The 26,187-nt window shown below is 45.4% G+C and overlaps 1 protein-coding gene across 3 annotated transcripts in view; it reads right to left on the minus strand.

Annotated features, from left to right (window-relative positions):
* Pld1 (phospholipase D1) overlaps positions 1-26,187 on the minus strand; it is a 207,188-nt gene that overhangs the window by 151,191 nt on the left and 29,810 nt on the right. The window contains exon 1 of one of the 3 annotated variants that reach the window (XM_052180715.1): positions 6,811-6,981. The exons of the other annotated variants lie outside the window; for them this stretch is intronic. The gene's annotated coding sequence lies outside the window, so the exon portion shown is untranslated. Of the gene's footprint in view, positions 1-6,810; positions 6,982-26,187 lie in introns of those variants that run through there. 3 annotated transcript variants of the gene reach the window in all.

Raw genomic sequence — 26,187 nt, forward strand, 5'->3', positions numbered from 1 at the left:
CACTCTCTTGATAATATCTTTCTGACAACACTATTAGCTGTGGTTCCTTGCCTGCATATTTCCTTCCTGTTTGTATTTAATAGTATGTAAATTATCTTACACACTAATGCAAATCCCTAGTAGAAGGTGAGCAAACTCCAAACAAATGAAATGAAATAAAATAACACCTACCAGTTTATTTCAGTGAATAATAACTAATTCTTGCTTAATAGACCAAATGCATCAACACTGTGATGGGCATTTTATATACACTTTTTACGCCTTAAAAAGCCTCCAAAGTAATTCTGTCATTATTATTTCTATTTTGGAGATGCTGTAATTGAACCTTCCAGGAGCTTAGGTCATTCATTCAAGTGAAGTATCATTCATTTGATACTAGCGATGTATTCAGTAACTTTGCAATATAACCTACAATAATATCATATTAATGGTATATATTCCTGTTAATTTTTTTTAATTGAGTAGAGAAAGAATCTGGAGCTCTTAAAGACAAAATAACCCAGTGTAGTGAACTAGGTGATGACCCTGTGTCAGTTTGTCTTTCCCTCACACTGCCAGACCCCAGGGAAGAGAGAGGCCCTGTACAATAACCAGGGCATGTCCACCGATTCAGCCTTTGAGCATAAAACTACAACTTCCAGAGTCTCATCTACTGACTCCATTCAGGTGAAATGTTCAGGATGGGCAAATTCAGCAAAGCTGAAGGGAAAAATGAAGGTGAGGGTCTTAGTGATGAAAATATTTTGAAAAATGAGTTATTGTGACCACATAACTTTTTGCTAAACACCAGGGAACTAGAGATCTAAAGGGGACAGCTTCATCACACATCATTATGTAAAATCACGAAAGATGTTCAGACACAATGTCCAGGGTCAGGGAGATAGATGGCTGAGCAGGTTTTAAGGTGCTTGCTGCTAAGTCTTAGAACTAGAGTTCAGTCCCTAAGAAGCTCCTACAACTGACCTCTACACACACATGTGTCTCATGTCTCAGGACATGTGAATGCCATGTCATGCAGCATTCACATTCACACACACACACATGAAACATACACATATATACAAATAAATAAAAATAATACTTTGCAAACTAGGCATGCTAGTGCATGCCTGTGAGACCAGCCCTTGGGAGGAACCGGGAAGAATGAAGACCAGTCTGAGCTCCATAAAACCCTGTCTCAGGAAAATTAAAACAACAGCAACAATAAAATAACATCCAAGATTCAGGATCAAATATCCTTTAGTCACCCTCATGTGACTGCACTCTTCCAGAATAAACATGGGAACCAGATGTGTGGTACCAAGAACAGAATGTTCAAATAACTATCATGAGAACCACGGCAAGGCTTGGAGGCCGTTTGGTTGTCCTTGGAAGTAGAGGCCAGCCTTTAATACCATTCGGTAAGAGCTGGGTAATTTACTTGATTTTTCCCAACCTAGAACAAATGGAAATATTGCTTCACACATTGTCACAGGAATGTGTTAAATTGGACAGGGGGGAATATAGTAAAAATAGAAGCAATAGGGAAATTGCAGAAACTCTACAAGTTCCCATGGGGTCTCTTGAACCTGTGGACTTGAGGGCTTCCTGCTCCCAACCTTTAGTGATCTATTAAGTGTATTAAATGAGACCATGGAAAAAGAAAGCTGTCCGTTCCCAAGTTTCTTCCATCTTCGTCATCTCATCTTCTCTGAGGCTGCCTCAGGATGCTGGCATGTTCTTTCTGCACATCATCAATGCTGTCAGACTAAACAGCTGTCACCAAACCACTACATATGTGGAGGACACACAAAGGCCTCTCCTATGATGATGTTTCAAGTATTAAGTGAAATTATCCTGTATGCAAAGTTGTCTTGCCTTAACTCTCACCTCTCAACCTTGATCTGCTTTGATTGTATGATAAAAGTAATAAATTCTTGGGCTGGGAAAATGACTCAGTGGATAATGCTAACTAGGTAAGCATGAAGATCCAAGTCTGGATCCCTGGCACCTGGGTGACAGCCCAGTATGGTGGCATGAACCTTTACCCCTGTACGTGTGTGCGTGTGCACACAGACATACTGCAGGGCAGAGGATACTGGATCCTAGGGGCTCATAATCTAGCCTACAGTAGTGAGCTCATGGTTCAGTGAGGCTAGACTTACACTGAAGGAAACCTAGCACAGAGAACCAATTGAAGACGACATCCCTACGACACCCTCTGGCCTCCACACATGGCAGAGAGCTGCACCACGCACACACAAATAATACTCCTAATAAAAATAAATCTCTATTAGAGAAAATGGTAGCCAGGCATGGTGGCATATGCCTTTAATCCTAGCAGCTGTGAGGCCAAAGAAGGTGGATCTCTGCGAGTTAGAGGCTAGCCAGCTCTACATAGAAGTCCCAGAATAGGTGAAAGATCCTGTCTCAAAGAAATAAAAATAAAGAGGAAGGAACAAAAACTTTAGATTAAAATTTTGAGTTTACCAAAACCATTCCTAGCGCTGAGTGCGGGTGCTCAGCTGGTAGAGAGCTTGGTTAATCCACAGAAAGCCCTGGGCTCAGACCCAGCACTGCATAGCTTAGGTGTGCTGGCGCAAATCTGAACTTGTAGCACTTAGGACACAGAGGCAAGGGGGTCACAAGTTCAAGACCACCCAAGACTACATACTGAGTTTGAAGCCAATCTGAGATACATGAGAGCCTGTTACACACACACACACACACACACACACACACACACACACACACACATGCGCTCAGGGATGGGGGAGGGCAATAACAAACAAAAACTAGCCCCTGCTCTACATGGGCTATACTGCTATATATCAGTCAACCTTCTAAATGCTTTTGCCAAATGTTATGTTTTAGCTAAACTGAGCATACTTTGTTCATGCTCTGTTTTTTTAAGTGGGTATTTACATTTTTAAGGAAACTTCACGATGCATAGACGCATATCCCTGGCTTTCTGCAGAGCTTCAGAAAGCCCTGAGGACTGACAGAATAACCCAAGCCTTCTTTATCAACAGGAAGTCATGCTGGGCAGGAATGAAGAGGACCTAAAACTAAACAACAACAAGTTCCCGAGGCTTAGTTGATCTGATAATTTCAGACTCTGGAAAGTCTAAAAAGTCCCAAGACTAGCTTTAGTTCGTAGAAGACAGCGTGTCACTCGCTAAGCTTACTGTATACACAAACTAGCCACCTCCGGGCTTTTTCAGGGGCTTTTTCGCCACCTTATTTTGGATATAGGATCTTTGTGAACGATTTGGCTCTGCTGGCTGGCCGGCAAGCCCAAGGGACCCTCTCATGTCTGCTACCTCAGTGCTGGGATCACGGGAGAGCACGGTTGTGTTTAGCTTTCTCTATTCTTTCTTTCCCTACAGGACTGCAAAGGTCCTCATGTTTGCGAACAACTACTTTACTGACTGAGGCATCTCCCCAGCCCATCAGCCGTCTTGCTGACTAGCCACAGACGACCTCTCTACTCCGGTAAGAAAGCAGAGTACAAGCTCACACATGCCTAGGTGGCAAAGGACAGGAAGGGCACGCCTTCCCAGGTTAACTAACAGGCACACCTTTGATGGGAATATCAGCACTGATGTCAGCATTAACATGATCTCTTGTCACTAGTATAATAAACGCCAGGGACATTTTCTAAGAAAGCAATCATACCTGTCTTCCCCAGCACTGAACTCCCTCTAAGATACAACCCTGTGGTTGATTTGGCCTTATTGGACTCTCTAGGGTAGTTGCTAGCTGTAAAATAGGTATAATTAACACAGCTGAGCTTTTAGGGGTAGTTAAGAGGATGGAATAAAAGACTCAGAAGAGTAGCCACACCAGGAAACGCCTGTTGAGTGGCAGTTTTAGTGCTATGACCAGTAGTACATTACTGCTCCTACTGTGACCACTCCCATACCTCTCCAGGACAGATCAGCCCAAACTTCCTTTGTGTTCTTCAGAATTGGTAAGGGAGTGTGGTTTGTAAAACTGTGGGAGAATACTATCTCGGTTTCTATAGTCCTGGGAAGTTAGTTTTTATTGCCATTCTGAGGAGGCAACAAGGGACAGGATAATCCCAGGACGGATGAGATTATCCTGTCCCTTGTTGTTTGGTGTATGGACACAAGACCTATGCATGCCATTGTCTTAAGTAAGCAAGGTTAAGGTCAAGAAACATGAGGTTAAGGATGGTAAAGGTGGAGTATGCAGAATTTACTAATGTCCCTAAATAAAGTCTGACAGGGTCACACACTGTGGCTCAAGAGCCTCCCAAACTTTGGGAGCAGAGAGTAATCTGAGGTATGAATGGAATTCACTGATTGAACTGTGCTGGCAGGAACCCACCTGTCACAGCACAGCTCTGCTCCGCTGCTCAGGCCTTCCCTTCTGAGCCCCGTCTTTCTGGTACCTTTTGGTTCCAGATGTGGGCCATGGCCAGGTGTTCCATTTGCCCAAGGACTATCCCCAACTTTGTCTCAGCTTCACTCTAAGGGAAATCTCTAAGAGGCATTGCATGTTTGTGGATCATCAGCTGGGTCATAAACTGACTGATGGGCATGGGACATCTCCAGCATCTTGAGTGGAAAGCCAAAGTGGGATAAAAAATTAACCAGCGCAAAGCTCAATTTGAGATATGGCGGGCATAGAGCCAACCAAATGCTGATATCTGCTTAACGCGAGCCAAAGGAGTAGTAATGTAGGGTGTGCTAGACCAGTCTGTCAGGATGACGAGAACTGCTAGTCATAACGTGGAGGTCTAGGTGGTTCAGATAGTTCAGCCCTGGTTTTTAGAGACCAAGCATCCTTCTTCACAGACTTCATACTCCTAATGTTCAGAGAAAATATATTTTTGTGTGTATATGTTCTGGGAAACATATGTGTGTATATGTATGTGTATGTATATGCGTATTCGTATATGTATGCATATATGTGTGTGTGTATATGTGTGTATATGTTCTGGCTTATAGGTAGTCTCCCACTTATAGCATTCTTTGTCATTTTGCTTATTTCTATTTTCAACCAGAGATATGTTGTCACTGTTGTCACTGTGTGTCATTGCCAGGTGAAAAAGCTCGAGGCACATTGGAACAGATGACTTTGCCAGGACACACAAACTGTGTGAGTTTGTACAGATTTTATTCATGCTCACTCAGCACAGATAAGCAACCAGGGCATAAACTAGCTTTTATATTTTTCTTTAAAACCATCAGTTATCAATGATCAGATTGATAAGTGCTCCCCTTTCAGATTTAAATTAATAGCACTTAGGTGGGCAAGGTGGCACAGACTTCTAATCCTGGAACTCAGGAGGCAGAGGCAGGGGCACCTGAATTTAAGGCCACCTTGGTCTACATAGCCAGGACCACACAGAGCCTCCCCAAAGCATTGAATAATTAATAATTAGGCAGCACCGCAGGGTATACAGAGGGAGCATACACACAGCGGACACTTAAAGTACACAAATCTGGGACTATCTGTGTCTCTTTGTAAGAAGGTAAAGTTGCCTGGCAGATCTGAGGTTAAAGGACGTATCTGGGGAGGTGGGGGCAATAATGTAACTGAACTACCATCTTAGGGGTGTAAAGTCCGCAGTCATAATCCGAAATGACCTGCAGCCTTCACTTTATAGCTTCAAATTCAGCATAGACAGGAAATAACGAGATCCTTATAGTTCAGCACCTTAAAGGCTGCGCGCGCACGCACGCACACACACACACACACACACATACAGGCACATACACAAACACACACACACAAGCACATGAATGCACGCACACTTCTGTCTCCCTTTTCTCTCCATCTTTAAAAATAATTAAAAGAAAAAGATGATAAAACAGACACTAAGACAGTGCTTGTCCCATTGGGACAAAAAAGAGAAAAGAATAGCAACAGTAGACACATAATAGCATATATATGCATATTCTAAAACATCAGTTTACCCATTTAAACCGATGCATCTTACATATACAAGGCAAACAGAAGCCACAGTTCCTAAGAAGCACCACACTTTGGGACAGTGTCAAATGGAGCCTCTGGGGCAAACGAACAGAGGCACAATTGTTCCCTAGCTCTTTAACTCCAGGGAAACTGAGGAAGCTAATCTCTTAATTTTATTGACTTCATTTCTTTATTATTATTAACACTGCTTTCATGTCTTGCACATCACACTCCAATTTCACAGGCATATTTATTTTAGGGTGACCTCATATTCTAGGGCGCTACTTGAATAAAAACAGCAACAAACCCGGGAGGAACCGGGTTCTGTCTGCGCCCACCTGGATCCTCCACCCGCACTAGTCATTCTGTAGGTATTTCACAGGACAGTCTTTGAAGTAAAAGTGGCATGACATCTGATCAGCTGGAACTCCGAGGAGCAGGCCCCAGGGAAAACCATATCTAACAAGTGGAGTGTGAGATGGGGCTTGCTAGAATACGACACGACACTTATCTTAAAAACTAAAATAAAATCATCATGCATAAAACTAGAGTTCTGCCTAGGTGTGCTGGGAGGACACAGAGAAAGTCATCACCAAAAGAAAAAAGAAAAAAAGAAAAAAAAAAAGAAGAAGTAAAAAAAATGCTTACAAACAATTACAACCCTTTAAACTACGACTCCAACACTCGGACGCTCTTTCCTCTTGGCTTGACAGAAAAATATCTTAGTCAGAACCCTCACACCCCAGACCCGCAGGACCAACGGCATCAAAAGTATTCTTTTTTAACGCCGCAATAGCACAAGCCTTCTCCTATCCGGCACCCCATCTCCCTGATGGCACAGAAAGAAAATCTGACACTAAACAGAAAGTTCAAAGCGTTACTAACCTGAGGCCCCTGGCAAAAAGCGGTGCTCCATTTTACACTAAAGAATGAATTCTTCCTATGAAGCTAATGTCCAAAGAGCAGTTGAAAGTCGAGATGGGGGGGGAATTGGCTACCCTACAAATCCACATAAACCGGGGGAGCCGTCCTGTTCCCCAGCACAGCTTTGGCAGGCTCCCTAAAGGCAATTCAAGTCGGCCACGCCCACAGAGCACTTCAGCCTATAAGCTTCAGTAATGAACTTGAAGCCACGCCCCATATGCTAAATAGATACTCTGCCGGGAGAAAAGAGAAGCCACACAGAATAGAGAGAGCCAAGGCTTCAGTTTTGCACTGGTCGCCCAAGAAAGCCAGAGCACACACTTAAACAAAGAGAACTGTCATGCACTTGTGTCCCCTAGACGCTGGACTAAAGGGGCCGATTCACGTAAAACAAGGGCGGCACAGTCTCCCCTCCATCGGGGCCATGAAATGACCTTTATAAGTGTTGCCTAAGTTGGGTCTTGATCCTGAAACATGCAGCACTGTAATTTCAGACCGTATAAGAAGATGTATGGCATTATTGTTTCTGAGAGTCAAGCTCATGGTATCGCTAGCTTTCCATTTTACATAATACAGAACAAGCTTAAAACGTCATTACAAACGCTCAAATACTAATATAGGTCACAAGGAAAATCTGTCAAAGAGCCTTCTAATGTCAGGTCTGTCTGACTTCTCTGTAAACCTATAAGTCAGCTTTCTTTATATCAGTTTATCATTTAAGGTACATTTGTAGGATAAAAAGATTTCCGACCCCACCCCCGAAAGGGGCCAAGCCCCAGGACCCACAGGTGAAGGAGAGAGCTGGCTCCCAGGTTCATCCTCTGACCTCCACAGGAACACATACACTCAGACACATGTGTACGCACAAAAAATATGTTTTTTCGAGACAGAGCTTCTCTGTGTTACCAGCCTTGGCCGTCCTGGAGCTCACTCTGTAGACTAGGCTAGCCTTAAACTTACAGAGATCTACCAGCCTTTGCCTCCCGAATGCTGGGATTAAAGTCATGCACCACCACACCTGCTTAAAAGGATATTTTCAAATGCATCATTATCGTCATTTAATGTCACATACCCTGGTTTCAAAATAAGCAATCTAAATTTAGTTTTCATCCTACAAAAATGTAATTGATAATTTTTGTCAAGGGACTAAGCCCTAAAACACAGTCAATATAGTTCCAACATACTGTTCACTCGGCCTTTTAACATAGTGCACTCACAATAAATACAATTGTTCCCTACTTTTCAACCCCAGGAATACTGTTTCAAAGACTTGCTATTTTTTATATAAAGTTCTAATGTATTTAAATTAGTTCTATTTTAACATAATAACCTAAATTTCCTCTTTGGTATAACACAGAATCAAACAGGGCAAGGAAAACCTGATTCATTCACTGCCAAGCAGAGCTTAGATGCTAAAGCTAAGTTACTCAACACCTATGACACACATGGAATGTGTGCGTGTTAGCACCACAATGTCAGGCAGGAAAGCCCAGAGACAGCGCAGATCTAACGCCCACCTCTTCATCTCCCTAATCCAGGCTCGGGTTCAACAGTTTCTCCTGGAGATAAAAACCAGGGAAGACAGGAGAATCGCAGCACTGAGAGAAGAAAACCAGGCTGGAGCAAGTAACCAGTGGCTTTAAAAGGGCCAGTGCTCCACCTGCTGGCAGAACCAGGAGACGCAGCCTGGCGTGTGCTAACAGACCTAGGGGAGGAAGAGGCCTGCCTTGGTGTTGGAAGAACAGGAAGAACCAGTTCCTTCAGCACTGATGTGCAGTTAAAAATCATTACAAGGTTTCCACTGACAAAAGGAGAATATTTCTGAAAAACATCGATCCCAGAAAATAATTAAACCTACAGCCATCTCTTTTATGTGGCTCTAGTTTGCGGAACATAAATCATAAAAGCACGTGATTTGTATTCCCAAGGAAGTCTCTAACTTGCAATATGTATTTTTTTCTTCTCCTCCTACAAGAAGCCATGTTTCAAAGCTAGAGCTTTGAAACACAAATGCACGGGTAGATGCCCCACCCCCAACTCAGCTAGGTGAGCTAGTGACAGAACTTCATTCTGTAAAGTTTCTTAACACATGCTTCTAATTCCAGAAGCATTCCAGAGGGTGTGGCAGAGGATCCTGAACTTGAGGTCAGTCTTGGTTACACAGTAAGACCCTACATTAAAAAAATAAATAAAAAAGATCAGTCTTTAGGATGTATCTATTTCCCTTTAAGCTTCGGGGATATAGCAAGCTTGCCTGGTGCGTACAAAGCTCTGGATTTGATCTAGAGAACCAATGGGTGTGGCTGTCATCTGTAATCCCAGTACGTGGGAGGGCAGGCAGGAGGAGGGACCACAAACTCAAGGTCATTCTCAGCTGTAAAGTAGCCAGGGCTACTTGAGATGTTATCTCAAAAAGCTGAAAAAATTCAGGCTGCAAAGACAGCCTAGTTAAGTGCTTACTGTGCAAGGACAGAACCTGAGTTCAAATCCCAAGATCCCACTTACAGCCAGACATGGTAGCACATGTGTATAACCTCAGCCCTCACACAGAGACGAGAGCTGGAAGACAAAGAGTCCCAGATAGCTCAGGAGCCAAGCCACCTGGCACCCAGCACTGGGGGGAGGGAGAGGGAGGGGAGCAGCCTGGCACCTAGCAGTGGGGGGAGGGGGGCAGCCTGGCACCCAGCAGTGTGTGGGAGGGGGGGGGACAGACAGGTTGTTCCTCAAGCTGTGTGCAACAAGATAAGAGCCCACACCCTTAGCCAGGCAGGGGTGGCACTCTAGGAGGCAGAGGCAGGCGGATTTCTGAGTTCGAGGCCAGCCTGGTCTCTAGTAAGTTCCAGGACAGCCAGAGTTATACAGAGAAACCCTGTCTCGAAAAAAAACCAAATCAAAAAAAAAAAAAAAAAAACAAAAAAAAAAAAACAAAAAACAAAAAACAAAAAACAAAAAACAAAAAACAAAACAAAAAAAAAACCAAAAAAAAAACAAAAACAACAAAACAACAAAAATCAAAGAACCCACACCCAAGGTTGACCTCCACAGGTGCCTCCAGGAGTGCGTTTGCCTGCACGCCTTTTGTGTCATATAAGTTAATGTATCTACAATCAAAGTCTGAAGTCAACCTCAGTGATGGTGACGAATATTTAAACCCCCAGCAAAACGGAATTACGTTGAGATGCAGCTTTTACAGATGCCAAAGTGTTTAACTCAACAGTGCAGGGATTGTTGAAGCTTGTGCTGTGAGTCGGGTATGGATGCGAGGCGCCTCACCCTTATAAATTCATTTAAGCATCGTCTCCCTTTCACTATACCTGTAGCACATGAAAGGAGAGCTATCCAAGAGACGTGTGTTGACTTCACACGGCCACAGAGCTGGGTCTAAAGACACTGGTCCTGACCATGAGCTCTGACCCTTCACATCCACCCCAACCTCAGATGGAAAATAGCGGAGGGGAGACCATGTCCGCACTGAACACGTCTGTACCTTCCTTGTCATTATCCCCTAAGTAGCTACAGTTAAAGGCATAATGGCTGTCACACTGTGAAACAGTCAAACTATAACATAGCGGCCCTCTAAATAGCATATGTACTATACCATGGATCATAAAGAATCTTGCTTAATGGAAACCTATGGAAGACATTTAAGTTTCAGGCAAAGCATGTCATTTTATATAAAGAATGTATATAATCTAAATCCATATGTATCCAAAGTTGGTTGTGCAATGGTTTCCACTGGCCCCAGAGGGACACTGTACCAAACTGGCATGTGTTCTGCCAGACTCTGGAGAAGGCAGGCAGACCAGGACCGCTTGGGACAGTCCTCAATAGATTCCAGAGAGGCCACGCAGGGCAGAGCTGGAAGTGATGGGGGGAGGGGGGAACAGAGGACATGGGGGAGCACTGGGCACTGGGCATCCTTTGAGGAAGCACATTCGTTCGGCCTGGGATGCTGGCTGGGAACACGCACACCATGGGGAAAGCAGGAGGCCTCTGATTTCACCTGATGAAGCCTTAAGTGGAAATGGGAAGTGGAGAGGCGAGGCAGGGAAGAAGGCAGAAGACATCACAGAAAGGACAGGAACATGTAGGTGGTCTTAAATGTTCAAGTTCGGGGCCCAGACAAAACCCAGCCGATAAAGTGTTTGCGGAGTCATGCACAAAATCCTGGGTTCACTCCCCAGCTCAGCATAAATCGTGCGCCTTAGGGCTAGCCTGGAATCTCAGCACCTCTGATGTAGAAACAGGAGGGTAAGAAGTTCAAGGTCATCTTCAGCTATTTGATGAATTCAAGGTAGCCAGGGCTACAGACCCTGTCTCAAAACAAAAACCAATAAATATGGGTGCTTTCAAGCAAGATGGCTTATTAAATAAATATACTTGCCACCATGCCTGAAACTGAATTTGAACCCTGGGACTTAACCTACACACACACACACACACACACACACACACACACACGGTGGCACACAAGGTGGAACACACAGGCAGACACACGATGTTGGATTGAGTGAATGTAAAAGTTAATAAGGGCAAAGCACTCGCCACACAGCATGAAGATGGGGTTAGGGTCCCCAGAACCCCAGATGCAATAGTGCACATCTCTAATCCCAGTGCTCTCAGGAATGACAGGTAGAGTCAGGATGGTCCCTAGATGTTCCGGGCCTCCTAGCCAGCCCAGCATACACAGAGGTCAAAAGCAAGAAGCTCTGCCATCTCAAACAATGTGGAAGGGAAGGACGGAGGTTCTCCCCTGGTGTCCACACAGGTGAATGTCTGCACTCACACGCATGCGCACTCGCATGCACATCCAGAACATACCACATGCAATCTTACACATAAAGATAAAATAAGTAAATTAAAGTTTAAGGTCATCCTTAGCTGAACACTAAGTTCTAAGAGGCTAGCCTGAGTCGCATGAGACTCTGCCTTAAAAATAAAAAATAAATATAAGAAAAAGAGGAAGTCATAAGAAGACTTCAGAAAGGAGACCCTGGGTGACATGATGATTTGCTGTGTAAAGGTGCCTGCCTGGAACCTGGTGATCTGAGCTTGATCCACGGGACCTGGGAAAAGATGGATGGACAGAACTAACTCCACACAGTTGTCCTCAGACCCCCACCCATATGCCATGACAGGGTTTCCCCACAATAATAAAATAGAAGGCAAAGTTTTGACTCTACTATGCGTACAAGCCTGGTTTCGGTTGCAGAGTTCAAAACCAGATTCATCCCTCCACTGATCAAAACCATGTCCTTCCACGTGCGCCTGCTCCTCAGCAACTCAGACCTGAAGGCAGGCTCGGACTGCTCGGACTGGAGCAGAAGCGGCACTGTAAGACAATGCCATTCTCTGACCCCCGCACTGAGCCAGACCCCGTTGGCTTGAGGTCACTGTTCCCCACACAGTGGATCCTCAGCCGTGAGTATAGGAGAGGCCATCCTGTCACCACCCCAGTCAGAGCCCAGGGAGGGCAGAGTCTAGGGACCACCCCACCCTTCCTGCAGGCTCTGTTCCCAGTCGCGGCCCTTCTGGTCACCGACGTGTGAGTTATGAGGTTTACAATGTATACCTGTTTAAGTTTCCATCACTCATAACCCAAACCGAAGCCTCTGCTAAAGCAATTAGTGTGGAATCAGAGGGCCGAGCTGAGGTGGGGCTTTGTTCTCTGCCTTCTGCGACTGCCAACTGGCATTGGTTATCTGCTGTGTGACTCGCGTTGCCAGGATGACAGGAAAGGACAATGGCACTCATTGTCGCCATGTGCACCCCCGGTCTACAGCAGCTGTCAGGGTTCCTCCTGCTTGTTGACTTTATTTTGCTTCTCTTGCTTTTGTAGGCTTATTTCCTTATCTTCTGCAAATGACTTTGAAATCTAGTCTAACCCCCGAAAATGTAACCTCATTTTGAGAATTTATACCACAAAATTGAAAGTACTGGTGTTTAAAACTTTCTAAAGTATATATTTAGGGTTCTTAAAAATATGTTGCTTTTTTTTTTGATCTATGTGTCTGTGCACATGTTTGAATGTGCTTGTGTGTGCAAATGCCCCAGGAGGCCACAAGTGCCTGTCAGATGCTCTGGAACTGGAGGTACAAGTGGTTGTGAGCTGCCATGCGGGTACTGGGAACCCAGCTCTGGTTTTCAGAAAGAACAGTAAGTGTTCTCTCTCCAGCCTGTCTAATATCTCTACATCATTGTGGTTTCACACAAAACAGTATAAATTTCTAGCAAATTTTATCTCAGGTTTGACTGCCTAACAAGTCACTCCGTTCGCAGGCTGCTCACCTTCTACTACGTATACTTTTTCCTTCAATCTTGATAATTTAGCTTTTATTATAGAGAAATCTATGATAAAGTGGAAGAGGCTTAGGGGTGTAGGCTCATCTGGAAGGCTCCCTACAAAGTACCAGCTTTGACCGCCATTTCTCATACACTCATCTCAGTGGAACACACCTCTCATCCTAGCACGTTGGAGGGGGAGGGAGGACAAATCAGAAATCCAACATCACACTCAGCTACATCTCTGGACTCCCAGACAGAAGAGCTGCACTCTCCTGCAGCAGACCCCGCACAGCTATACAGGAAGGAAGAGAGTGTAACACCCAGGTCCTGCCTCTCTGGAAGAAGGAACTCAATGGGCAACAAGCCCAGAATAATTTCCCTTCTCACCCAGAATACTTTCTTCCTTCCTAAGGGATTCCCATTGCCCCTCAGTGCTTCCTTTGCTGTAATTAGACATCATTACCAAGGTGACTTAGAGAAGAAAGGGGATTCTTAGGGGCTTACAGTTCCAGGAGGGTATAGAATCTATGATCATCATGGCAGGCAGCATGGCAGCAGGCAGGCAGGCATGGTGCTTGAGCAGTAGCTGGGAGCTTACATATTGATCTACAAGCATAAGGCAGAGAGATGGCTGGGAAGGACATGGATTGTTGAAATCTTAAAGCTCACTCCAATGACACCCCTCTCCATCAAGGCCATGCCTCCCAATCCTTCCCAAACAGTTCCACCCACCAAGTAACAAGTTTCAAAAGAGCCTACGGAAGTCACTCTCAATTAACCCTGTGCATCAAGTGTCAGCTAACCCTCAATTTGTCATGATCTTGCCTTGCAACAAATCCAAGGTGAAACTGAAAATGCTGAGACTCAAAGTACATTTAGTGTTCCCAGACTAGGACTCGGGAAACAGTCCAGTTGGTAGACTGCTTACCTACCATGAGCAAAGTCTCATGACTGGTTTCCAGCACCACTCAAATGAAGCATGGTGGTACACACATGAAATCCCAACACAGGAGTATCAGAACTTCAAGGTCATAACTGGCTACCCAGAGAGTTGGAGGCCAGCCTGAACTATATCAGATATGTCTCAAAAAAGGAAAAGGAGTCAGAAGACCTGCTTCAAATGGAAGCTAGAGGAACAGCATCACAGTTTAAAACCTATTCACTCATAATTTAATGTAGGATATATTCTGTCACAAAATGGGCAATGAAGTAGGAGCAATATAACATACATATCATATTATACACACAATATGTAATGAGCAAGATACTCTAAATCTTATTTTCCATTCATGTGCGACCAACATGGTAGATACCTATTACTATCTCCATTTCACAGAAAAGAAAACTAAGGCTGAAATGTTGACCTGGCCAAGGTCAATCATTCAATACTTGTTTAGTTGACACATACTATGACGTGTGCCTTGCTATGAGAATTAATGATATATAACATCCTTCAGGGAGATGATACTCTTTTAGGGAAATCAGACTACCCAAAATGGAAAGGTATGGCTGAGGATATAGCTCGGTGGTAGTGTTGGCCGGGCACGCTCATGAACCTGGGCTTGATTCCTAGAACTAAAATGGTAACAAACAAACAACAACAACAAAAAAAAACATAACTATAAGAGCAGATGATGCTACACGCTGTGAAGACCAGAGCAGGGGGTCAGGAAAGTCAGGATGATGGAGGGGAGGGGTGGCTCCAGGAGAGGCCTCTCTGGGAACAGCCCCTCCAGAGAGACCTTAAGGAAGGAGGGTAAAAGCCATGCGTCTTGGGTTGCTTTTTATTACTGTGATAAAAACACTGACCAAAAACAATTTTGGGGATGAAAAGTCTATTTGGCTTCTAGGTACATCCATTATCAAGGAAGCCAAGGCACAATGGAGCAAAACGCCAATGGAGGCGTCCTTTCTGTCATCTGAGCATCTGTAAATGCTCAGCTAAAGACTCTGCCAGCTCCAGAAGTCTAAAAGGTTTATAATAAGATGTTGGAGAGGACATGCAGGAGGGAACTGGAAGCATAATGGACAGATTAGCTTACTCACAGAGTTCTGCTCTGAAGAACAGAGGCATGGGGGGATGGGGTTCAGCTGGTAGAGGGCGTGCCTCACACCCATGAAGCCCTGGGCTCAATCCCAGCACCACAGAAACTATGTAGCAGATTTAGTGCCGCACGCCTGCACTGGCACCCCTTGCAAGGTATAGGCATGAGGGTCAGGAATTTGAGACCATGATCCATTCTATAGTGAATTCAAAGCCTGCACCACCTGACCTGAGCCAATGTCTTAAATGAAGGGCAAAGTAGAGGGGACACGAGATTAAAAGGCTATATTTTTTTAAGTGAAACACAGTAATTGCACATATTTATGGGGTACAGTGTGACATTTCTAAATAAGTGTACAATCAGTCATGATCAGATCAGGATAAATAGCACAACGCTGCCTCAAATCTTTAGAACTAGTTTGCATTGGGAACACTGAAAAATCCCACATTAGTAATTGCTGCCAACCCTAATTATCTGGCTGTGCTACATATTGAATACAACATTAACCTTCCCATTAAAATGCATCCTGGTAGCTGTTAGCCTGTTGTCCCTCCCAACACTGCTCCTAGGCTCAGGAGAAGCACGATTGTCCTTTTTACGGCAGGATATCAATATTTCAGCTTTCTAACACAGAGAGAGAGAGAGAGAGAGAGAGAGAGAGAGAGATAGGCAGGCAGACAGACAGACAGACAGATAGAAATGGCAAGTAACTTTCTGTGCCTAGCTTATTTCAGTAAGCATGATGTACAGGGAACTCTTTAGAGAGGATACTACAGCATATGTGAATATAAAAACAGTCTAATATGTGAAGGGCAGCTAAGGATGCTGGGTGTAAGAGGACGCAGGTTTCTGAATGGCAGAGGCAGAAGGTAAGATAGATGTGACTTGAGAGAATACACAATTTGTCATTTTAAAGACCCGGTCCTACGGGAGCTGAATGACAGCTGCATACGGGAGTGTTTGATCATGAGGAGACAGTCTCATTCTTCCTGACATATACGAGCAGCTGAGAGAAGCAGGAGGAAATGTAGGTTTGAGGGAAGAAACAGAGATACGCAGGGAGACAGGACAATGGACTCACCGGAGACTGCTGTGGCTGCCAGCACACTGAGTGGGAGGCAAAGGAGGGGAAGGATGGGATGACCTACTAAGTGTACATAGGCAGAGCTGTGCATGAGTGCTCTCCATGTACACTCGGCTGCTGGGGGAGAGTGCTGAGCCATGCCATCTCCATTTTAACATGGTTGGGGTTTACTGGACAGCCTGATAGGAGGAGAGGCAGAGAAAGTCATCCCAAGTGTGATGGTTAATCTAATCTTTTAAATATATTCTTCCCCCATCTCGTTCTCTATCCTTCTGTTTCTCTATCTGTGTCTCTGTCTCTCTCTCATTTGTGTGTGTGTGTGTGTGTGAGTGTGTGTTTGTGCGTGTGTGCATGTGCGTATAGAAGACAACTTATAGGAGCTGCCTCTCCTTCCACCATGCGGGTCTCAGTGTCAAACACAGGTCATCAGGTTAACAGTAAGCTCCGTCACACACTGAGCCATCTCGGCAGCCCTCAATTTAACTTTAAACGAATATATGGTTCATTCGTGCCTGGCTGAATCAACAAAAGCAAATTTATAAAGCCACAAAACTAAGGAAGAGACCCAGTCCTGGCCTGTCCCCTGAAGCAAGGAGGAGTCGCCTCAGGAAACAGGACTCGGATCCTACATTATAGAGTCCTATTTGCTAAGTAATTAAATAACACAGAAGGTCGGAGACCATTGGAGCTCAAAGGGTAGTTTTAATAGATCCATCCTATAAAAATGTGGGCCCAGATATTATTTAAGGATGCTGTGCTGTGACTTACCCCAAAATAGAGATCAGGTCCTTTATGTATGAATGGATGCATGCATATATAATAGAGTCAAGAAAGCATCAATCTAATGACGTTTCTGCTGAAAAAGTAACATGGGAGCATTCCTGCTGACTCACACAATCGTGGTAGCCAGTCGCTCACAGACGTCACAGTCAGTCGCTCACAGGTGTCATTTACCCGGTTCAAGCCACGTTTTCTAAGTTTCCGCCTGAGTTCCAAGGAAAATGCCTTCAGTAGTAACTGGCCTTCCAGCTTTGAGGCTGGATCCTTTCCCAGATTAGTGACAAGTGCTCTCTAGTGACTCTGGACAGTGGCAGCGCTCCTTGCCTTCTGTCAGCCATACGATTTGAGTACTCTACGGTGTCCTGTGTGTTTTGACAGAGTAGCTACATTAGTGCATTTTAGGGGTTGTGTGTATGACTGTGTTTGTGTGTGTGTGTGTGTGTGTGTGTGTCTGTGTTTGTGTGTATGTGTGTGTATGACTGTGTTTGTGTTTGTGTGTGTGTATGTGTGTGTGTACAGGTACACATGTGTGCAGGTGTAGTGTGTGTATAGGTGGAGAGATCAACTTTGGGTTATTGTTCCTCAGAGGAGGCCCACTGTCTTGTTTTGTTGTTGTTACTATTGTTGACTGTTGGTTATTTGGGTTTTTTTGGTTTTTTGGGGGATTTTTGGTTTTTTGTGAGACTAGGTTTCTCTGTTTAGCCCTGTCTGTCCTGGAATTCTATATGTAAGTCAGGCTGGTCTTGAACTCAGAGATTCACCTGCCTCTGCCTTCCAAGTGCTAGGACTACGGGAGTGTGCCACCACGCCCTGCTGAAGAGGTATTCTTAATCAAGGCATTGCTCCCATCAGACTGGCCAGTGGGTGCACCTCCTGCGTACTGCAAGCACGCATGTTTGTGCACACACAGGCCTCCTCTGTCACTCTCTCCCTCACAGAACACTGAAGAGCATCTAAATCTTCAGCACGCTAATGGCTTCCACTAATAGGTTCTCACTGTTTTCACCCTCCCGGTCTTCCGTTGTCCGTGCCTTCATCTTGCATCTAGCCCAGGTCTGAAGAAGATGTGGGTCCTCCCCTGGGAAAGCTGGCCAACCCCGATCATTCTGTCCCATCTCTGGCTTCTTCTGAGGCTCACAACTGCCTGGCATGCAGAAGCTTCCTTGAATAGTCGTTTGGCCTGTCCGCTGGGTCAGGCTTCATTTGGGTTCCTCGACACAGACGTCTGGGTTCCTTTGCTTGAACATCCGTCTACACTGACTTGTTTTCTCTCCTCCTTTGCCCTTGGCACTGCCTGTATTGTCCTTGTGAAATAAATGCCTGGGTGTCCCCAAGTGGCCGATACTCCCTTTCTACTACTTCAAGAGCTGATTATACACAAGACAAAAACAAAACAAAACCATCCTCTCGATCATGCCCCATGTCCACCTGAGAGGAAACACGACGGGACTGTGAGCCTGGGAAGGTTTCACATGCTGTGATTCACGTAGATGTCACCATAAAATAGCGGCATTCCCTTGCTAACGTTCATGGGACGGCTATGCCCGCTGGGTGGGGGTGGACAAAATATCAGAGAGGAGGCTGATGTAAGATGAGGGATAACACTTTCTTCCTCGTGGCAAGCTGGTGTGATGGCTCGGTGGGTAAGACCGCTGGCCACCGAGAGTGACAATGTGACTTGTAATCTTGTGACTGGGACCCACTTGGCTGAAGGGGAGAACTGATTCCCAAAAGTAGTTGAGTAATTGTCTTCCCTAGTCCTTCCTCTCCCTCCCCCAACAGTCACATACACACACACACACACACACACACACACACACACACACACATTCATATACACACTCACATATACACACAAATGAAAAAGAAGAAGTATTAATTATACTCATAGTCCTGGATTATCATTTGGGAGATGTGAATATATTTCCCTAATAAGTTAGTGAAATTTAGATACGAGAATTAAGTTGGATTTTTTTTTATAAATAATTTTCTTTTTTTTTTTAAGATTTACTTATTATATATAAGCACACTGTAGCTGTCTCCAGACACACCAGAAGAGGGTGTCAGATCTTGTTATGGATGGTTGTGAGCCACCATGTAGTTGCTGGGATTTGAACTCAGGACCTTCGGAAGAGCAGTCAGTACTCTTAACCGCTAAGCCATCTCTCCAGCCCTTAAGTTGGCTTTTAAAAACAGAAGATATTGCCGGGTGGTGGTGGCACATGCCTTTAAACCCAGCACTTGGAGGCAGAGGCAAGTGGATTTCTGAGTTTGAGGCCAGCCTGGTCTACAGAGTCAGTTCCAGGACAGCCAGGGCTACACAGAGACACCCTGTCTCGAAAAAACAAAACAAAACAGAATATATCAATTTTTCCCCTTGAGAAGAGGTCCCAAATGGCCCAGTGTGGCTCCATTTTACTCAGAAGTCAAAGGTGACCTTTTGATCTTTCTGCCTGTACCTCTTAAGTCCAAGATTAGGTAGGTACTGCTATTGCCTGATTCATGAAGTAAATCAAGCCCAAGGCTTCATGCACATTAGGCAATCACTCAACCCACTGGGTTTTGTCCCAACTCTGACTACGGTTTTTGAAAAGAAACGGTTATAACTACAAACTTGCAGAACAAGCTGCCTTTTCTTTCTGAGAAGGAAGAAGACAGGAGAGTCTGTGGTCGCTATAGCAAGGAGGAGGAAGACTGACAAACACAGAACTTAGTTTCCCAGCTGCTGAGAAAATGACCCTAGAGACCACGCCCTAAGGTGCAGGGGTGAGATGATGCTAAAGGCATAGAATTCTGAGACCCCTTGAGCAACTGAACTCATTCAGTTAGGATCGCATAGACCAGGAGGTTTGACGTTGCTTCCCTGATAACCCATTTACCTACTTCTAGATACAAATCAGAACCAAGAGGCAAAGCCAGGATTCTGGATCAGCTCAAGGATAGTCTGGGCTCCAGGATACTCTGTCTTAAGCAAACAAGAAGGAAATAAATGGAGACAAAATAAAACCCAATAGGAAATCTACGAAAACTAAAGTAACTAGGCAGATTTTTATCATACTGTGGTAGAAATGTTGTACAAAAGAAAAACTCCTCATGTCTCTTAAAAACTGACCAGGAAAATACTTCAGGGGTCCTGAAGGAACAATGGCAGGGTAGCCCGTCAAGCCTGGCTTGAGAAGACAGAGAAGTCCACTTACTAAAGTTTCATCTAGCTGCTTTGAGTCCTCCTGACTTGTTTGAGCTGTTGAGGAAGAGTGCAGCACAGGCCTGCCATCCCCCTGCTTCCAAGGCTGAGACAGGAAGATTGGGAGTTCAAGGCCAGCCTGGGGTACAAACTGATATCTGTCTACATCAACCAGCAATAGTTACAATGATAGATTGAAACAATGTTTGTTAGCAGAAGAATTAATTTGTATCCCTGTTTAGTGTTTTGTTTTTGCAGCAAGCTCTTACCCTATAGCTAAGCCTAGCCTAGAACTTACTATGTAGTCCCAACTGGCTTCCAACTCTTGGAAGACTCCCTACCGTAGACTCTCGAATGCTAAGGTAACAGGCATGAGCTACCATGCCTGCCTTTGAGTCTGTTAACGGAACCTTTATTCTGATGCCTGATGAACACCTACTATGTGCTAGGAATTCAGTAGACACTAAAGGGTCAAGGTAGACATTACAAACGGACCTCACAAAGTTGGAGGACCCATGGTGGAGGTGGTCTCCATGGTCTAACAAGCAAAACTGTACCTTGAACAGAACTTCAGGAGCAGCTGGAAGACAGAAGAAATTACTCAGCATGCAGGAAAGTATGCATCGGGGAGACTCTACCAAGGTATGGGATGCTTGTCTATAAGAGAGGAAGTGCATCCTACTGCGAGAGTCCCAGAGCAGAGCACTGGTCAAGTTCTAACACCAAAATCCCAAAAGAGAAGAGAAAGGAAGAGGGGGGGAGAGAGGGAGGGGGAGGAATCTCATGAGGCACATAGAAAGTTGTCCTCTAATCTGAGTTTCAGACAGACCACCTACCCTGTCAACCTGGAGCCAGAGACGAAGCAGTGCTGTAAGAGGTAGGAGCTCACAGGCCAATGGCTTCAGTGAGAAGTCAGTACTGAGGAAAGGCTTAGTGGGATAGAAAGGGAGTCAGGAAGGTTTCCTGAGGTGAGGAGGAACTGGCAGAGGCAGGAAGAGACAAGCAAGAGTGACTCAGCAGGCCCGAGGCAGTGGAAATGAGTGCATTGACTGTAGAGACCTGGGGAGGAGAGAGGCCGGAGAGAAGGCCATGCCACCAGAGCTTCCATTGCGTGGGCTAGCCAAATCAGGGGGGCAAAGGGCCGGAGGAAAGCTGACCCAAGAGGTGGTCTGTACATCGGGAGAGACTTGTAATCCTCGCGAAAGTGTTTAGAGCTGTGGTGTTTGAACATGAAGAGTCCTACGTAGGCTTGGGTGTTTGAACTCTGGGTCTGGGGCTGCTGTGGCTCTTGGAAGGTTGTAGAAGGTTTTAGGAGGCGGAGTTTCCCTGGAGGAAGTTTATTACTAGGGGCTGGCCTTGGATAGCCTGTCCACTCTCTGCTTCCCGGCCACCACAGATGCAATGTGACCACACCCCCTGATCTGCTGCCCGCCCCCCTGCCGTGATAATGTGCATCCCTCTGAACTAAACCGAAAGAAATCCTTTCTCCTTTAGGTAGCTTTTTTGTCAGATGGCTTGCCACCACAGCGAGAAAAGCACCTAATATAATACTCGGAAAGCGAGGCATCGCACAGGAAGTCCAACGAAAGAAAAGCACGCAGAGAAAGGCTTCCAAGCCGCGAGGGGGGCAGGGCTTCCTTCTGATGTGTTTTCTTAGAAAGTAAGCGGCAAGGCCTTGGTAGGGAAGAGGCACCGAGGCTCACCATTGCTCCTGTGGTCCGGTCCTGGTCTAAGATCTGGGAAATGAAACTGAGCGGGTAAATCCCCTGCCTCTAGGAAGCTTACAATGATCAGGAGTTCAGGGGCAGCCTCCGTTACACAACCTGGGCTAGATGAGACGCTGAGGAAGTCGAACAGAAGTTCTAGCTCAGGCTAACCAAGCTGTGAGGAGCAAACCAGTAGGTAGTGGGCAGCGCCCCTCCATGGCCCAGGCTGTGGTTCCTGCGTGAGTTCCTGCCCTGACTTCCCTCAGGGACAGTGAGGCCCAAGAATTAAAAGTTAAAATACCAAATAAAGTGGTAACTCTTTTTTTGTTTGTTTGTTTGGGTGTTTTTTGTTTATTTTTTTGTTTTGTTTTGTTTTTGTTTTTGTTTTTGTTTTCTGAGACAGGGTTTCTCTGTGTAGCCCTGGCTGTCCTAAAACTCACTGTGTAGACCACGCTGGCCTTGAACTCAGAAATCCGCCTGCCCCTCTGCCTCCTAAGTGCTGGAATTAAAGGCGTGGGCCCCTACTGCCCGCTGTGGTAACTCTTAAAATTCAGCAGAAAAAAAATAATAATAATAAAATTTAAAAATGAGACAGAGACGCGGCTCAGTGGGTAAAGACACTTGCTGCACAAGTCTACTGACTCAAATCCAATGACCGGAAGCCGTCTAAAGCTGGAAGGGAAACCCAGCTCCCACGCGTTGGCCACCACAACCGCACCATGGCGTGCTGTACACACAGAGACGTTTTACTTATTTCACGTGTTTTTAAACACTTGCTTGTTTACTTATTTATTCATTACTGTGTCTGAAGTGGTTCCTGTTAGTAAACCCCACCCTCATCCCCCTTCCCACCCTCACACACCCCCCATCCCGGCAATCTTCAGCTTCATACAGAGGTTTAGGAACCGAGCCACCAAAGGACTCAAATGCTGCCTATTGTTCTATGATGAGAGATCAGTCTTACCCAAGATGCCCAACACAGAAATGCCATAGTACTTAATAAGAAAACTCATTATCGCTTGCCTAAGGGAGCCACGTAAAGCAGATTCTACAGAGCTGTATCTCTATTCAGCGCCTTCCTGTGTGCACCCTTATCTGTAGCCTCACTTACTGCCCTCCGGACCCAGCCCTGCAGAGGATCTAGCAAACAAAACCAACCCGCTTCTCGCACAGGACTCAGCCGTGGGCCAGCAAGGCCGCCGCAGCTGCAGCAGTGCCTGTGTGCAGCAACAGCACCCACACAGAGAACAGGGCAGGGGGCTGCTTCAGATGCACGGTTGGGAAGGCATCCCTGCTGAGCCTTCCGTGGGATCTAAAGTGCGCATGCGCGAATGCGAGCATGCATGCGCATGCGCGAATGCGAGCATGCAACCTTGGGCATCCTTCAGCTGTAACTCTCTGTTTACTTCCCAGCTCTCCTCAGAGACCACATCCACACCCAGGAAGAGCTCAGCAATGTATGCCATGTCGCCCGTAAAACCTTCCGCAGCACATTCTCAGAATCTTTGTCATGGCTTCTTCCCACTTTCCTCCTGCAGATCATAGACATGACATCCTGCCCACAGGGCAAGCCTGAGCTTGGCGGCTTCATGTCCCCTGAGAATAGCCACGATCTGGCATTGAAGGGCTGGGTAAATGGGTCAGTGGGTGATGCGCTGACTCTGCAAGCAAGAGGACCTAAGTTTGGATTTCCAGCACCCACATTAAAATGGCCTTGAAGACATACCTGTACTGTAACTCCAGAGCTGGACTGGGAAAGGATATGCAAGGTGCTACAGTGAAGTAGTGCATGCAGATGCCTATAACCAGCTGGAGGTGGAAGACCGGGCCTTCAAGACCAGCTTGACGTATTCACAAAGCTCAAGGCTAGCTCAGGCCTGGCAACCCTGCACGCCTTTAACCCCCGCACTCGGGAGTTTGAGGCAGGTGAATCTCTGTGAGTCGGAAGCCAACGTGGTCTATGCAGAGTGTTCCACGCCAGCCAGAGCTACAGAGTGAGACCCTATCTCAAACTCTACAAAACAAAACAAACCAATTCTCACCAAGACCAGAGGACCTCCTTCCAGTCTCTCCACCGCTGGACCACAAAGTTCCTGAGAAAGTCTCACCTGACTTGGAGCAAGAGAGTCTGTCACTGAGCTTGCACTAAGCAAAGGACAAGAACTTTTTACTGTAGAGATAAAGGAAGCCACCTCTGAGAATGGCGTTGGAAGGAAGAATTGACCCCTTTGTGGCAGAAAAATCCCACGATAAAGGAACATCTCTGTTTCCCAGAATTTAAATCTGGGGGTGAGATGGCTCAGCAGGTGCAGGCCCCTGAAGCCCAGGGCCAAGCCTGTGGAGCCGAGTTCCATCCCGCCGACCCATATGGTAGAGAAGACTCCACAGACCAGCAAACCATTCTCTCCACCCTGTGGGTACTGTGGCGCATGCGCATCGCTGCAGACCACACGGACCAGTAGAGAGCAGACTCCTGCTGGCTGTCCACCACTCCATGACGTACGAGGTGGCACACATGTGCCTCACAAAATAAATAAATAAATAAATAAATAAATAAATACGCATACGCAATATAAAAACTTGGGAGCTTGCTGGGCACACTGTGGCACACGCCGTTAATCCCTGAATTTGGGAAGCAGTGGCAGGTGGATCTCTGTGAGTTCGAGGCCAGCTTGTTTTACCTAGTGAGTTCTGAACAGCCATGGCTATATGGAGAGACACTGGCTCAAGGAGAAAACAAAAGCAACTTCAATCTGATAGCACGTGACTCTCGGTATTCATAAGCAAACAAAAACATCTGGGCCCTAAAGCTCCCAGCTGTTGCCTCGGGGCCAGGTTCCATTACCTACATGGCTGACCCCATAGGGGAGGCAGGGGATTATTTTAAATGACGACACTGGAGACAACTGTGGAGGATTCCTTTGCTTTAAACTTTGTGCTAAAAAAAAAAAAAAAAAAAAAAAACCACAACATTGACTGTTTAAAATAGTTTTTGGATAGAAAATACCTGGCGACATTTGTCATATACAGTGTCTTAATTGCTTATAATGTTAGTTTTTAATTATATTTAGTGAAGTGCATCGAAGTGGGCTTTCCCATTGTAAATATATGGTTTTATCATGATAAAGTCATGAAGGGGCTGGTGAGATCGCTCAGTGGGTAAGGTATTTGCTAACAAGCCTGGTGACTGAAGATCGATCAGGGGAGTAAGAAGGAGAGAGCTGAATCTGAAAAGCTGTCCTCTGCCCTTCGCATAAGCACAGTGGCATTTGCACACACACACACACACACACACACTGAAGAAGGAAAAGAGCTGTTAGCATGTTATACAGAAGATAAAAAATAGGTGCAGATAAGGAAAAGCATCTGAGACATTAAAAATATAGACATATTTCCATTAGTTATAACAATAGTGTTAAATGCTGCTGCATTGGATATGTTCAAAATGGCAGATCAGCATCAAAATCCTTCACTCATTTTATGCAACATAAAAAATACTAAGTCTTAACTATTTCTGATATATGGAAAATAAAATCCAAATAGCAAAAATAAGAACCTGCACAACTAGCTCAGGGTTGCCGTCTGAGTTCATGATTACATCAGCATCTTTTTGTCAGTACCAGAAATGAGGAAATACCCATTTCTATCTCCACTCTGTATCTATGACTGCTTGGCAATTAAACCGAGACATGTGACATGTTGACTTCACTGAGGTGAACCACAGTCCCAAAGTGCTCTTTCTTATGTGTGTCTAGTCAGGGTCAGCTGTCCTGACACTATCTCGTCAGAGCTGAAGCACAGGAGGAGGCAGCAGTCATTTTATGGCCTGTGCACATGTATGTGTGCATGCACACACACATACATGTGCACACATGAACACACACAGGCACATGTGCATGCACACATGTACACGCACACATACACACACACACACACACACACACACACACAGCTCCCTTGCTGCTAGCTACTAACTTTGATGCCCTGACAGGATTTGTAGATTCTGTTGAGGGTGATCGATCAATAGGAAGCTTCTCCTGGACAGCACTGCAGCTATCCATTGAAAGTCCCTTAGGAACTCCACACTTCAGCAATCCCATGCCTCTGCCTCTGCCTCTGCTCACGGTGGTTCTGTTTGTACTACCTGTTTCTGATGAGTAAGCCATATCCCTGAAACAGGCTCCTAAATACATGTAATTTACTAACTCCACATGTCTGGCAAACTTAGCTAGTTTCTGAGGCACAGTTTTTACT

This window comes from Apodemus sylvaticus, chromosome 4 (assembly GCF_947179515.1).
Source record: "Apodemus sylvaticus chromosome 4, mApoSyl1.1, whole genome shotgun sequence".
Taxonomy (NCBI): domain Eukaryota; kingdom Metazoa; phylum Chordata; class Mammalia; order Rodentia; family Muridae; genus Apodemus; species Apodemus sylvaticus.